Genomic DNA, 17,034 nt, shown 5'->3' with positions numbered 1-17,034 from the left:
GGAACAGAATCGAGAGCCCAGAAATGGACCCTCAACTCTATGGTCAACTAATCTTCGACAAAGCAGGAAAGAATGTCCAATGGCAAAAAGACAGTCTCTTCAACAAATGATGTTGGGAAAATTGGACAGCCACATGCAGAAGAATGAAACTGGACCATTTCCTTCCACCACACACAAAAATAGACTCCAAATGGATGCAAGACCTAAATGTGAGACAGAAAAATCCATCAAAATCCTTGAGGAGAACACCACAGGCAGCAACCTCTTCGACCTCAGCTGCAGCAACTTCTTCCTAGAAACATCGCCAAAGGCAAGGGAAGCAAGGGCAAAAATGAACTATCGGGACTTCATCAAGATAAAAAGCTTTTGTACAGCAAAGGAAACAGTCAACAAAATCAAAAGACAACTGACAGAATGGGAGAAGATATTTGCAAATGACATAGCAGATAAAGGGTTAGTATCCAAAATCTATAAAGAACTTATCAAACTCAACACCCAAAGAACAAACAATCCAATCAAGAAATGGGCAGAAGACATGAACAGACATTTCTGCAAAGAAGACATCCAAATGGCCAACAGACATGTAAAAAGTGCTCAACATCGCTCGGCATCAGGGAAATCCAAATCAAAACCTCAATGAGATACCACCTCACACCCGTCAGAATGGCTAAAATTAACAAGTCAGGAAACGACAGATGTTGGCGAGGATGCGGAGAAAGGGGAACGCCCCTACACTGTTGGTGGGAACGCAAGCTGGTGCAGCCACTCTGGAAAACAGTATGGAGGTTGCTCAAAATTTGAAAATAGAGCTACCCTATGACCCAGCAATTGCACTACCGAGTATTTACCCCAACGATACAAATGTAGTGATCTGAAGGGGCATGTGCACCCCAATGTTTAGAGCAGCAATGTTCACAATAGCCAAACTATGGAAAGAGCCAAGATGTCCATCAACAGATGAATGAATAAAGATGTGATACACACACACACACACACACACACACACACACACACACACACACACACAATGGAATATTATGCAGCCACCAAAAAAAAAAAATGAACTCCTGCCAATTGCCACGATGTGGAAGGAAATAGAGGGTATTATGCTAAGCAAAATAAGTCAATCAGAGGAAGACAAGTATCCTATGATCTCACTGATATGAGGAATTTGAGACACAAGACAGAGGATCATAGGGGAAGGGAGGGAAAAATGAAACAAGATGAAACCGGAGAGGGAGATAAACCATAAGAGACACTTAACTCAGGAAACAAACTGAGGGTTGCTGGAGTGGAGGGGGGTGGGAGGGATGGGGTGGCTGGGTGATAGACACTGGGGAGGGTATGTGCTATGGTGAGCGCTGTGAATTGTGTAAGACTGACGAATCACAGACCTGTACCCTTGAAACAAATAATACTTCATATGTTAATTAAAAAAATTAAAACAAAAAAATACAACATACCAAAACTTACAGAATGCAGTACAATCTGAGAAACAAGAAATTCAAATAAACAACCTTTACACTTCAAGCAACTAGGAAAGGAAGAAAATACAAAGTGCAAAGTTAGTGAAAGGAAGGAAATAATACAGATCAGACCAGAAATAAAAGGAGAATAAAAAGACAACAAAAAAGATTAGTGAAACAAACAGACTAGACCAGAAATCAAAGAGAAGTTACAACTTTTACCACAGAAACTGGACAATTAAAAAAAAATGGATAAATTCCCAGAAACATAAAACCTACCAAGAGTGATTCAAGAATAAATAGAGAATCTGAACAGATTACTAGTAAAGAGATTGAATCAGTCCTCTGTAAATCAAAAACCTGCCCAAAAAAAGTCCAGAAGCAGAATGCTTCAGTGATGAATTCTACCAAACATTTAAAGAAATATTAATACCACTCCTTGTGCAAACCTTGCAAATTCATTTTATAAGACTATCAATTATCTTGATATCAAAATCTGACAAGGTCACTACAGAAAACAAATTATAGGTCAATACCCCTGATAAACATATAGGAAAAAAACCCTCGACAAATTATTAGCAAATGAAATTAAACATAAGATCATACACCACAATCAAATAGGATTTATTTAAAGGATGCAAAGGCAGTTCAACATCTGTAAATCCATCAGTGTGATACACCACATTAACAAAATGAAGGATAAAAACCATATGATCATCTCAATAAATGCAGAACAAGAAATTGACAAAATTTAACATCCCTTCATGATGAAAACTCTCAGTGTTATAGAAGGACTGTACCTTAACATAATAAAGGCCATACATGAGAAGCTTACGGCTAACATCATACTCAGTGGTGAAATGCTAAAAGATTTCCCCCTAAGATGAATAACAAGATAGGGTTGCCTACTCTACTCTCACCACTTTTAAATCCTAGCTACAGCAATTAGACAAAAAGAAAAGGTATTCCAATTGGAGTAGAAAAAGTAAAACTGTCTCTATTTACAAAGGATATGGTATTACATTTAGAAAATCCTAAAACTCCACAAAAAAACTGGTAGAGTAAAATAGTTCTGTAAAATTGCAAGAGACAAATATATTAAAATCAGCTGTGTTTCCCTACTCTAATAAACTATCAGAAATAGAAATTAAGAAAACCCATTTACAACTGCACCAGAGCATATAAAATCTAGGAATAAATTTAGCCAAAAAGGTAAAAGACCTGTACACCAAAAAACTAAAATTAAATACAATCCCTACCTAAATTCTAATGGAATTTTTCACAGAAATGGAATAATCATAAAGTCTGTATGTAGCCACAAAAGTCCCTGAATAACCAAAGCAATTCTGAGCAACAAAGATGAGACAACACACTTCCTAATTTCATACTATATCACAAAACTACAGTAATCAAATAGTATGATACTTGCATAAAATCAGACAGATCAATAAAACAGAGTCCAGAAACAAACCCCTGCATATACAATCAATTAATTTACAACAGGGAGAAAAGAATATACAATGGGGAGAAGACAGTTTCCTTGATAAAGGGTGCTGAGAAAACTGGACCCCCATCTTACACCATACACAAAATTCACTCAAAATGAATTAAAATATTTGAATGGAAGACCTGAAAAACCTAAAACTCCTAAAAGAACACATAAAGGCTAAGCTCCTAGGCACTGGTCTTGGCAATGAATTTTCAGATTTAACACCAAAACAAAAAAGCAACAAAACCAAAAGTAAATAAGTGGGACTCCATCAAACCAAAAAGCTTCTGCACAGAAGAACCATGAACAAAATGAACAAACCACCTAGGGTAGACTGGGTAGATGGTGGAGTATGAGGATCCTGAGCTCAACTTGTCCCACAGACACAACTACATGTATTGTAACTCTCCCTGAAAACAGGCAAAGCAGATCCTCCACAGCTAGTTGTAGAGAGAAGGCCACATGGAAAAGGTTAAGAAGGGGTAGGAATGCAGTCAGGAACTAAACCTCTGGTGCTACCAACCACAACAGTAAGGAATATCACAAACATAGAAAAGAGAGGGGATCACACCCCACACGGGGCACTAACCACCTGGCCTAGGGACTCACACTAGGAAAACAAGTCCCCATAAGGTCTGGCATTGAAAGTCAGTGGTTCTTAACTCTAAGAGCACCTAAGGGTGATAGGAAACCGAGTTCCCACCCTTAAACAGCCAGCATTCCCACTAATTCTGCCCAAACACAGTTTGAAAAGCACCTAGGATATACGTGGAAAGGATTTGTTGACTAATCGGATGCCAGAAGTGCAGCCATCTGCAGGAGATTTCTCCAGGAACAAAAGTGCTGACAGGTACTGTTTTTCTTGCCCTCCCCCAGCCTAGACAGCCTGACACTTGGAGAGTGTTAACACTGGCTGTCACTGCAAACCCCACCCCAGCAGTCAGTCCTCCAAAATGACTCCTGCCCCACCACACCCAGCAGGCAGCCCAGCATGGGACTGGCACCTCTCCAGGCCAGTGACTCTGGCCCTGAGGTGGGGGGTAGCTAACACCACACACCACTACACCCACAGCTCCCGCAGCCAAGCCTCTCATTGACTGTGCAGGGAGCAAGCCCTACTCATCAGTACACTCACAGCCATCCTAGTGGTAAGTGCAGACACCCAGGCTGGTTAAGTGCGAACCCCCTCCCCCGACCAGTCAGCCCAGCCTCTACTTTGCACATAGGAAGTGAGACGTGTACACCAGTGGACCCATGGCATACAAAGTGGGTCAGTGCAGTGAGCTGAGCTGAGGGCCAGCTCCACTTATGAGCATGCTCACATCAATCATGGTTCAGCCACAACCAGAGAGCATACACAGCCCACACAGGGGACATCCCTGGAGTACCTGGCTCTAGTGACCAGAGGGACCTGGACCACAGGGCACTATAGGATCCCATATACATAAAGCCACTACTTTCAAAAACTTAGTTGGCCTACCTAATACATAAAAACAAACAAAGAGAGTTAGACAAAATGAGACAGAGGCAAATATCTGAAATGAAAAAAAAAAAAGACAAAATCACAGTAAAAGAGCTAAAAGAAACAAACAATCTGGTTGATAAAAAGTTCAAAGTGATGGTCATAAAGATACTCACTGGACTTGAGGGAAGAGTGGATAAACTCAGTGAGCACTTCAACAGAGACAATATAAAACAGAGCCAAAGAATACACTAATGGAAATGAAAAGTACACTAGAGGGAATCAACAACAGATTAGAGGATGCAGAAGAATGGATCAGCTTGCTGGAAGACAGAGTAATGGAAAGCAATCAAGATGAGCAGCGAAAAGATAAAAGTGTATTAAAGGAGAAGGGAAGATGGCAGCAGAATAAGAGGACCCTAAGCTTTGCCCAACCCAAGAATACAACTATGTAACTATATCAAATCATCCTACATACCCCAGAAACCAACCTGAAAACTGGCAGAACAAACTCCACAACTACAGGTGGAGAAGAGGCCACATCAAAGAAGGTGGAAAGGGCAGAAACGCGGTTTGGGAGAGAAACAGATTGTGGTCACTGCAGTCATGGAGAAGGGTAAAAGACAGGAGCGCATAGGGGAAAGTAAGCCCCACAGCAAGTGGCTTAGAAAGTGCGAGAGGCCACGTTTTCTGACTTTTGGCAACCAGTGGGGCTTAAAGTCTGGAGTTTTAAAGGTCAGTGGGCTTTGCTTGGGGAGAGCCCAGAGTGCGCTGGGGCTGCTCTGGGAGAGAAGGAAGGGCAAACAGCCCACAGCATACAGCATGGAAACTGATCTGAAGACCATCTGGGAACACAGTGGGAAGGTTATTTGTGCATCTCTGAGTATGTCCCAGAGAAGCAGCATTCATGGGGAGACCCCTCCCAAGGAACAAAGGAACCGGCAGGTGCCATTTCCTTCCCCAGCCCCTCAGCATAACCACAGGACCACCTGCAGGAATCAGTGTAGAGCAGACATTAGCTGCCTAATTTGCTTACACCAAGCCTCCCCCCAACCCACTCCAGTGGAAGTGCCCTTCCCAGTCATGACTGCTTTAGTCCCAGCATGGCAGGCCCTATCTTCCAGAAGATCAACCCAAACCCTTACCCCACACCATGTCTCCTGACCTAGGAGCTTTGCAGGACCTCAGTTCTGGAAGTGGTGGGGACAGATTTCATTTCACAAGCAGACCAGAACACAGCTAGTTAAAAATTGCCACATTCAGGCCAGGGACCGAACACTGCCCACAAATAGAGCCTCTGAAGATGGCTGGCCTGAAAGATAAAGGAACAAGGACTAAATAGAGTGCACACAGCACACACTGGAGATACTCCCTGAAGTGCCAGGCTGTGAGGAACAAGGGACACTATACAGCAGGGCACTACAGGATTCCTTCTTCATAAAGCCATTACTCTCAGGAGAGGTAGCTGACTTTGCTGACAAAGAAGCAGGCACGAAGACTTAGACAAAATGAGAAGACAGAGGAATTTGTCCCAAATGAAAGACCAGGATAGAACCACAACCAGAGACCTATGTGAAACAGATCTAAGCAATATGCCTGATAGAGACTTTAAAGTAATGATCAAGAAGATACTCACTGGGCTTGAGAAAAGAGTGGAAGGCATCACTGAGACCAGTTAACACAGAGACAAGAAATAAGAGCAGAGATAAAAGAGTTAATCAACAAAATGAGAAACATGCTTGGCGGAAAGAATAGCAGACTGGAAGAAGCAGAGAAATAAATTAATGACCAAGGAAACAGAATAATGGAAAGTAATCAAGATGAACAAAAGAGAAAAAAAGAATTATGCAAAATGAGAATACTTAGGCAACTCAGTGACTGACTCCATCAAATGTAATAACATCCTCATTATAGGAGTCCCCAAAGAAGAGGGAGAAAAGGAGCTGGAGAATGTCTTTGAAGAAATAATAGCTGAAAACTTCCCTTATCTGGGGAAGGAATCAGATATCCAGATCTAGAGGCACACAGAACGCCCCCCCCGACAAAATGAACAAAAGCAGTTCCATACCAAAACATACTGTAATTAAAATGGCAAAATATACCGACAAAAAATATTAAAAGCAGCAAAAGATGAAGTAACACACAAGAGAAACCCCCTAAGGCTAGCAGGGGATTTTGCACAAGAAGCTTTCAAAGTACAAGGGAGTGGCATGATATATTCAATGTGCTGAAAGGGAAAAATCTGAATACCCTATCCAGCAAGGATATAACACAGAATAGAAGGAGAGATTAAGAGCTTTCCAGACAAAAACTAAAGGAGTTCATGACCACTAAATCAATCCTGCAAGAAATATTAAGGGGGATTCTTTGAGTGGAAAGGAAAACCAAAAGTGATAGTATAAATTTAGGAAACACAAAAGTTGGGGGGGGGGGGGATGAGTATTTATGTAAAAAAAAAATCAAGGTACTCACAAAATAAAAGGTGGTAAAATATGAAGCCACATACCAAAAACATGGAGAGGAATAAACAATGGGTTCAAACTTAACCCTCACCTTAATATAGATTGCTACGTACAGAAATATAAAAACCTAATGGCAACCACAAACCAAAAACCACTAATAAGGGGCACCTGGGTGGCTCAGTCAGTTGAGCATGTGAATCTTGGTTTTGGCTCAGGTCATGAACTCGGGGTTGTGAGATCAAACCTCTAATCAGGCTCCTCATTCAGCCGGGAATCCACTTGAAATTCTCTCTCACCCTCTCTCTCTCTAAAATAAGTGAATCTTTTTTTAAACACTAATTAATATGCAAAGAATAAAGAAAAAATCCTGCTCTATAACTAATGAAAACACGAAAGGATGAGAAAAAATCTTCAGAAACAACCACAAAACAAGTAATGGTCATAAATACGTATCTATCAATAATTACTTTGAATGTAAAAGGACTAAATGCTCCAATTAAAAGACAAAGGGTGACAGAATGGATTAAAAAAATAAAAGACCCATCTACATGCTGTCTACAAGGGACTCATTTTAGACCTAAAGCTACCTGCATATTGAAAATGAGCAGATGGAGAAATATTTATCAGGCAAATGGATGTCAAAAGAAAGCCAGGCTAGCAGATCTTGTATCAGACAAAATAGACTATTTTGTGTAATTTTTTTTAATTTAAATTCAATTAGCCAACATACAGTACATCATTAGTTTCAGATGACAAAACAGACTTTAAAACAATGACTGTAATAAGAAACAAAGAAGGACATTATATAATAATAAAGGGGACAATCCAACAAGAAATGATAATTGTAAATATTTATGCACCAAACATGGGAGCACTCAAATACGTAAAAACAGTTAATAACAAAGGCACCAATTGATAATAACACAATAATAGTAAGGGACCTTAACACCCCCACTTAAATCAATAGATCATCTAAACAGTAGATCAATAAGAAAACAATGGCTTTTCCTTTCCCTTAAGATCAGGAACATGTCAAGGATGCCCACTCTCGCCACTATTGGTCAACATAGTACTAGAAGTCCTAGCAAGAGCAATCAGACAACAAAAAGAAATAAAATGTATTCAATTTGGCAAAGAAGAAGTCAAACTCTCTCTCTTCGCAGATAACATGACACTTTATGTGGAAAACCCAAAAGACTCTACCCCCAAATTACTAGAACTCATACAGCAATTCAGTAATGTGGCAAGATACAAAATCAATGCACAGAAACCAGTTGCTTTCTTATACACTAACAATGCAACTGTAGAAAGAGAAATTAGAGAATCGATTCCATTTACAATAGCACCAAAAACCATAAGATTCCTCGGAATAAACCTAACCAAAGGGGTAAATGATCTATACTCTAGGAACATACAGAATACTCATGAAAGAAATTGAAGACGACACAAAAGATGGAAAAACATCCATGCTCATGGGTCAGAAGAATAAACATTGTTAAAATGTCTATGCTACCCAGAGCAATCTATACTTTCAATGCCATCCTGATCAAAATTCCAACGATATTTTTCAAAGTGCTGGAACAAACAATCCTAAAAATTTGTATGGAATCAGAAAAGACCCCGAATCGCCAAGGAAATGCTGAAAGAGAAAAACAAAGCTGGGGGCATCATGTTGCCTGATTTCAAGCTATATTACAAAGCAGTGATCACCAAGACAGCATCGTACTGGCACAAAAACAGACGTATAGACCAATGGAACGGAATAGAGAGCCCAAATATGGACCCTCAACTCTATGGTCAAATAATCTTCGACAAAGCAGGAAAAAATATGCAATAGAAAAAAGACAGTCTCTTCAATAAATGGTGCTGGGAAAATTGGACAGCTATATACAGAAGAATGAAACTCGACCATTCTCTAACACCATACACAAAGATAAACTCAAAATGGATGGAAGTCCTCAATGTGAGACAGGAGTCCATCAAAATCCTAGAGGAGAACATAGGCAGTAAGCTCTTTGACACTGGCCACGGCAATTTCTTTCAAGATACATCTCCAAAGGCTACAGAAACAAAAGCAAAAATGAACTTTTGGGACTTCATCAAGACAAAAAGCTTCTGCACAACAAAGGAAACAGTCAACAAAACAAAGAGGCAACCCACAGAATGGGTGAAGATATTTGCAAATGACACTACAGACAAAGCACTGATTCCCACGATCTATAAAGAACTTCTCAAACTCAACACCCAAAAAACAGTCAAGTCAAAAAATGGGCAGAAGACATGAACAGGGCACCTGGGTGGCTCAGTTGGTTAAGCGACTGCCTTCGGCTCAGGTCATGATCCTGGAGTCCTGGGATCGAGTCCCACATCGGGCTCCCTGCTCAGCAGGGAGTCTGCTTCTCCCTCTGACCCTCTTCCCTCTCGTGCTCTCTATCTCTCATCCTTTCTCTCTCAAATAAATAAATAAAATCTTTAAAAGAAAAAAAGACATGAACAGACACTTCTCCAAAGAAGACATACAAATGGCTAACAGACACATGAAAAAATGTTCATCCTCATTAGCCATCAGGGAAATTCAATTCAAAACCACATTGAGATACTACCTTACACCAGTTAGAATGGCAAAAATTGACAAGGCAAAAAACAACCAATGTTGGAGAAGTTGTGGAGAAAGGGGAACCCTCTTACACTGTTGGTGGGAATGCAAGTTGGTACAGCCACTTTGGAAAACAGTGTGGAGGTGCCTCAAAAAATTAAAAATAGAGCTACCCTATGACCCGGCAATGGCACTCCTGGGTATTTACCCCAAAGACATAGATGTAGTGAAAAGAAGGGCCACGTGCACCCCAATGTTCATAGCAGCAATGGCCGCAATAGCCAAACTGTGGAAAGAGCTGAGATGCTCCTCAACAGACGAATGGATAAAGAAGATGTGGTCCATATATACAATGAAATATTACTCAGCCCTCAGAAAGGATGAATACCCAACTTTTACATCAACATGGATGGGACTGGAGGAGATGATGCTAAGTGAAGTAAGTCAAGCAGAGAAAGTCAATTATCATATGGTTTCACTTATTTGTGGAACATAAGGAATAGCAGGGAGGACATTAGGAGAAGGAAGGGGAAAATGAAGGTGGGGGGATCGGAGGGAGATATGAACCGTGAGAGACGATGGACTCTGAGAAACAAACGGAGGGTTCTAGAGGGGAGGGGGGTGGGGGGATGAGTTAGCCTGGTGATGGGTATTAAGGAGGGCACGTACTGCATGGAGCACTGGGTGTTATACAAAAACAATGAATCGTGCATCACTACATCAAAAACTAATGATGTATGGTGACTAACAAAACAAAATAAAATAAAATAAAAATAAGAAAACAATGGCTTTGAATGACACACTGGACCAGATGGACTTAACAGATATATTCAGAACACTCCAACCTAAAACAGAATACACTTTTTCAAGTACACAGGGAACATTCTCCAGAAGAGATCACATATTAGCCCACAAAACCACCCTCAACAAATTCAAGAATACTGAAGTTATAGGAAGCATCTTTTCTGGCCACAATGCTATGAAACTAGAATTCAACCACAGGAAAAAACCCAGAAAGACCACAAATACATGCTACTAAACAATGAATGGGTCAACGAGGAAATAACAGAAGACAAGGTACATGGAAACAAATGAAAATAAAAACAAATGGTTCAAAACCCTTGGGATGCAGCAAAAGTTGTGCAAAGAGGGAAGTTTATAGCATCAAGAAGCAAGAAAAATCTCAAACAACCTAACCATACACTTAAAGGAACTAGGAAAAGAACAACAAAGCCTAAACTGAACAGAAGAGAGGAAATAATAAAGATTAGAGCAGAAATAAATTTTACAGAAACTAACAAAACAATAGAACAGACCAATAAAATTGATAAACTTCTAGTCAGACTTATCAGGAAAAAAAAATAGAAAGGACTCAATAAAATCACAAATGAGAGGAGTAATAACCAACACCACAGAAATACAATTATAAGAGGTTATTATAAAAAAACATATGTCAACAAATTGGACAACCTGGAAGAAATAGATAAATTCCTGGAAACAAACTACCAAAACTGAAACAGGAAGAAATAGAAAGTTTGAAAAGACCAATAACCAGCAAAGAAATTCAATCAGTAATCAAAAAACTTCCAGGGGTGCCTGGGTGGCTCAGTCACTAAGCATCTGCCTTTGGCTCCAGTCATGATCCCAGGGTCCTGGGATCGAGCCCCACATTGGGCTCCCTGCTCGGCGGGCGGCCTGCTTCTCCCTCTCTTACTCCCTCTGCTTGTGTTCCCTCTCTCGCTGTGCCTCTATCAAATAAATAAATAAAATCTTAAAAGCAAAAACAAAACAAAACAAAAAAACTTCTAAACAAAAGTCCAGGACCAGATGGCTTCAAAGGCGAATTCTACCAAACATTTAAAGAAGATTTAATACCTATCCTTCTCAAACTATTCCTAAAAATAGAAAAGGAGGGGAAACTTCCAAATTCATTCTATGAGGCCAGCATTACCCTGATATCAAAACCAGATAAAGACACCACTCAAAAGGAGAAGTATAGGCCAGTATCTCTGATGAACATAAATGCAAAAGTCCTCAACAAGGGACACGAGGGTGGTTCAGTCAGTTAAGTGTCCGACTCTTGGTTTCAGCTTAGGTCACGTTCTCAGGGTCAGGAGATTGAGCCCCGCATCCATGCTCAGCAGAGTCTGCTTGAGATTCTTTCTCCCTCTGCCCCTACCCCTCACCTCAAATAAATAAATATATTTTTAAAAATCCTCAACAAAATATTAGCAAACCGAACACATACATTAAAAAAAAAAAAATCATTCACCATGATCAAGTGTGATTCATGCCTGGGTTGCAAGCATGGCTCAATATTTGCAAATCAATGTGATACTTCACATCAGTAAGAGAAAGGATAAGAACCATATGATCATTTCAATAGATGTGGAAAAACATTTGGCAAAGTACAACATCCATTCATGGTAAAAACCCTCAACAAAGTAGGTTTAGAGGGAACATACCTCAAGATCATAAAGGCCCTATATGAACAACCCACAGCGAATACCATCCTCAAGGGGGAAAAAGTGACCTACCCTAAGGTCAGGAACGCGGCAGGGACGTCCACTCTCACCACTTTCATTCAACATAGTATTGGAAGTCCTAGCCCCAGCAATCAGACAACAGAAAGGAGTAAGAGGTGTCCAAATCAGCAGGGAAGTAGTAAAGCTTTAACTATTGGCAGCAGACGACATGATACTATATATAGAAAACCCGAGACGTCACCAAAAAACTGCTAGAACTGATACACAAATTCACTGAAGTCACAGGATACAAAATCAACGTACAGAAATCTGTTGCATTTCCATACACCAAAAATGAAGCAGCAGAAAGAGAAATCAAGCAATCATGCCATTTTCAAGCATACCAAAAACACTAGGACACCTAGGAATAAACCTAACCAAACCTATAGTCTGAAAACTATAAAATACTGATGAAAGAAATTGAAGATAACACAAATAAATGGAAAGACATTTTGTGCTCATGGACCGAAAGAACAAATATTATTAAAATGTCTATGCTACCCAAAGCAATCTACACATTTAAAGCAATCCCTATTGAAATGCCAACATATTTCACAGAGCTAGAACAAACAATCCTAAAATGTGTGTGGAACCACAAAAGTTTCCCCGAATAGCCAAAGCAACCTTGAGAAAGAAAAGCAAAGCTGGAGAGATCACAATTCCAGACTTCCAGTTCTGTTACAAAGTTGTAGTAATCAAAACAGTTTGGCACTGGCACAAAAACATAGGTCAACGGAACAGAATAGAGACTCCAGAAATGGACCCTCAACTCTATGGTCAACTAATCTTTGACAAAGCAGGAAAGAATATCCAATGGGCAAAATACTGTCTCTTCAACAAATGGTGCTGGGAAAACTAGACAACCACATGAAAACGAATGAACTGGACCAGTTTCTTACACCATACTAAAAAATAAATTCAAAATGGATTAAAGATCTAAATGCAAGGCTGAAACAACAAAATCCTAGAAGAGAGCACAGGCAGTAACTTCTCTGATATTGGCCAGAGCAACTTTTTCCTAGATAGGTCTCCTGAGGCAAGGGAAACAAAAGCAAAAATAAACTACTGGGACTACATCAAAATAAGAAGCTTCTGCACAACAAAGGAAACAACAAAACTAAAAGGTAACCTATGGAATGGGTGAAGATATTTGTTGCAAATGACATATCTGATAAAGGGTTAGTATCCAAAATATATAAAAAAAACTGATAAAAATCTAACACCTCAAAAGCAAATAATCCAGTTAAAAAATGGGCAGGAGACATGGTTAGACATTTATCCAAAGATGACATCCAGATGGCCAACAGATACATGAAAAACTGCTCAACATCACTCATCATCTGGGAAATACAAATCAAAACCATGATATCACCCCACAGCTGTCAGAATGGCTAAAGTCAACAACACAGGAAATAGCAGCTGTTGGCAAGGATGTGGAGAAAAAGGAACCCTCTTGCACTGTTGGTGGGAATGCAAACTGGTGTAGCTACTTTGGAAAAAGTATGAAGGTTCCCCAAAATGTTAAAAATAGAACTACATTATGATCCAGCCATCACACTACTCACACCCAAAGCATACAAGAACACTAATTCAAGGGGATACATGTTTTTAGCAGCATTATTTATAGTAGCCAGAGATATGGAAACAGCCCAAGTGTCCACCAATTGATGAATGGATAAAGATGTGAGATAAATACATATATATTTATACACGTATATATATAAGTATATGTATTATATATATAATATATATAATTTAATATTATTCAGTCATGAAAAGGAATGAGATCTTACCATTTGCAACATGGATGGCGCTAGAAAGCGTTAAGTGAAATAATCAGAGAAGGACAAATACCATATGATTTTACTGATGTGCAATTTAAGAAAAGAAACAACCAAAGGGAAGAAAAAGATTCAAACTAATAAGCAAACTCTTAACTATAAAGAACAAACTGATGGTTACCAGAAGGGAGGTGGGGGGGAGGGGGCAGGAAATGTGTTAAACAGGTGATGTGGATTAAGGAGTGTACTTGTTGTGAGAAGCACCTGGTGATGTATGCGATTGTTTAAGCACTCTATGTACACTTGAAAATAATAAAACACTATGTTAATTGGAATTAAAATAAAAGCTCAAGAGAATGTGAAAAATGGATAGGTTAAAGAGACCTCTGTGACCTCATTAAGCATAATAACATTCCCATTCTAGGGGTACCAGGAGGAGAAGAGTGAGACAAAGGAGCAGAAAACCTTTTTTGGAAATGATAGCTACTGGGTGCCTGGGTGGCTCAGTTGGTTAAGCGACTGCCTTTGGCTCAGATCATGATCCTGGAGTTCCCAGGATCGAGTCCCGCATCGGGCTCCCTGCTTAGCAGGGAGTCTGCTTCTCCCTCTGACCTTCTTCCCTCTCATGCTCTCTCTCTACCGTTCTCTCTCTCTCTCAATAAATAAAAAAACCTTTATAAAAAATAAAGATTAAAAAAAGAAACAACAAAATAATAGCTACCATCTTCCCTAATCTGGGGAAGGAAACAGAAATCCAGATCCAGGAAACAGACCACCCCTAATAAGATGAATTCAGTGAGGTCCACACCAAGACACATAGTATTTCAAATTACTAAGATTAAATGTAAAGACAGAAACTTAAAAGTAATAAAAGAAAAATAGTTATATACAAGGGAAACTCCCTGAGGCTATCATGTGATTTATCAGCAGAAACTTTGCAGGCCAGAAGACAGTGGCACAACATATTCAAAGTGCTGAAAGCAAAATACCGACAGCAAAGAATACTCTACCTGACAAGTTTATTTAATTGGGGAAGAAAAGGCCATAACTAGAAGAAATTTACAAAGGGAAAAAATTTCACAGGTAAAAGCAAACACATAGAAAAAATAATAATTACTTATAAAGGCAGTATGGACATGAACTAGGATATTTTATCTACAAAAATTACTCAAGAGATACACAAAGTAAAAAGATGTAAAGTGTGACATATACATAAAATGTGGAGGTGGCAGTAAAAATTGGGTGCTTTTAGAATGGGTTCAAACTTAAGCGACCAGCAGCTTAACAGAGACTGCTATACACATGTTATATATGAACCAGAGGGTAGCCACAAACCAAAAACCTGTAACAGATACAAAAAAAATAAATAAAGAGAAAGGAAATACAGGAGCCAACCACTACTGTAAAGGAAACCATCAACCCACAAAGTAGGAGACCAAAAGAAAAAGAAATGGAAGATTTACAAAACCACCAGAAAACAATGAACAAAATGGCAATCGGTATATATTTATAATTACTTTAAATATAAATGGACTCAAGACACACGTGACCAAATGGATTTAAAAAAACAAGACCCATCTATATGCTGCCTATGTGAAACCTCACCCCACACCTAAAGATACATACAGACTGAAAGTAAAGGGATGAAAAAAGAGCTGCCTGTCGTCCACAAGGTTCTCTGAGTTCACTCCCAAGCACATCTGCAATTAAAAATGTCGCACCCATCCCCCCAAACTAAGCCCTCCAACCCCAGTAACCCCAGAGTCTTCTTTGATGTGGACATTGGAGGGGAGCGAGTTGGCTGAATTGTCTCACAACTGTTTGCAGATCTTGTACCCAAAACTGCAGAAAATTTTCATGCATTCTGTACAGGAGAAAAAGGCATTGGACCCACCACTGGGAAACCTCTCCATTTCCAAGGATGCCCTTTCCATCAAATTATTAAGAAATTTATGATTCAGGGTGAAGACTTTTCAAATCAAAATGGGACAGGTGGAGAAAGTATGGTAAAAAATTTGAAAATTTCTATTATAAGCATGATCAGGAAGTTTTATTGAGCATGGCAAATGCAGGCTGCGATACAGATGGTTCTCAGTTCTTTATCACAACCATGCTGACTTGTCACATGGATGGGAAACATGTGGTATTTGGCCAAGTAATTAAAGGAATGGGTGTGGCAAGAATACTGGAAAATGTAAAAGTGAAAGGTGAAAAATCTGCAAAAGTAAATAAAATTTTATTAACAACAGAAGCCATAAAAATTATTGGAAATACTTTTTTTTTTTTTCAGATCTCAGAACTGGGAGATGTCCATTAAAAAATACACCAAAGTTTTAAGATATGTGGAAGGTTCAAAGGTTGTTATCAAGCCAGTGGATAGATTGAAGCTACAACCTATAACTTTAAGCTGCGTGCTGAATATTGGTTCTTATAAATTGAACATGTCAAATTGGCACAGAGGAATCAACGGTGGTTTGGAGGCTCCTGAAATAGACCCATCCAATACCAAAGCATTGTACCATAGAGCTCAACAATGGCAAGGATTAAAAGAATACGATCAAGCATTGGCTGATCTTAAGAAAGCTCAGGAGATAGCACCAAAAGATAAAGATCTCCAGGCAGAACTGCTGGAAGTCAACCAAAAGATAAAGGCACAAAAAGAGAAGGCAACATATGCAAAAATGTTTGCCTAATAAGAAATTCAGTTTTCCTTAAATATGCATTGATTCTTGGATAAGAATATTTACAGGTCTTTGTCTGTTATATATGCTCACTGATGTGTTTCCTTTGATACTTTACTTTCCTATTGTTTACAGTTTAGAAATAGTGAGAAGAGTTCACTCAATAAAACAATGTTACAAAATACAGTGAAATTTATTTTTAAATGGCTATCTGCATTAATCACAAAGAACAATGGTGTCCAACCTGTTTCTAAACTCCTAAAGACACATCTTGCTTAATAAACAGATTAAAGCTTAAAAAAAATATAAAGGGATAAAAAAAAGTATTTCATGTAAATGGAAGCAAAAAGAAAAAACAGGTAACAATATTTATGTCAGAAAAAAATTGACTTTAAAACAAAGACTGAAAAGAGACAGAAAAGGTCATTACCTAATGATAAAGGGATCAGTCCAATAAGAAGATATAACCATTGTAAATATCTAAGGATCCAACATAGGAGCACCTAAATATATAAAGTAAATACTAACAGACATGAAGGGAGAAATTGACAGTAATGCAATGATAGGACATT

The 17,034-nt window shown here is 39.1% G+C and overlaps 1 protein-coding gene and 1 pseudogene across 1 annotated transcript in view; one reads left to right on the top strand and one right to left on the bottom strand.

Moving 5' to 3' along the window:
- CCDC3 (coiled-coil domain containing 3) overlaps positions 1–17,034 on the bottom strand; it is a 117,027-nt gene that overhangs the window by 8,815 nt on the left and 91,178 nt on the right. The gene's annotated exons all lie outside the window — the stretch shown is intronic.
- LOC114217754 (peptidyl-prolyl cis-trans isomerase D pseudogene) lies at positions 15,494–16,474 on the top strand (annotated as a pseudogene).

The sequence above is a fragment of the Eumetopias jubatus genome, unplaced genomic scaffold, assembly GCF_037043125.1.
Source record: "Eumetopias jubatus isolate StellerSeaLion01/CBP00866 unplaced genomic scaffold, mEumJub1_p1.0 scaffold_8, whole genome shotgun sequence".
NCBI classification, from domain to species: domain Eukaryota; kingdom Metazoa; phylum Chordata; class Mammalia; order Carnivora; family Otariidae; genus Eumetopias; species Eumetopias jubatus.
This window is presented reverse-complemented; position numbering and strand designations above follow the sequence as displayed.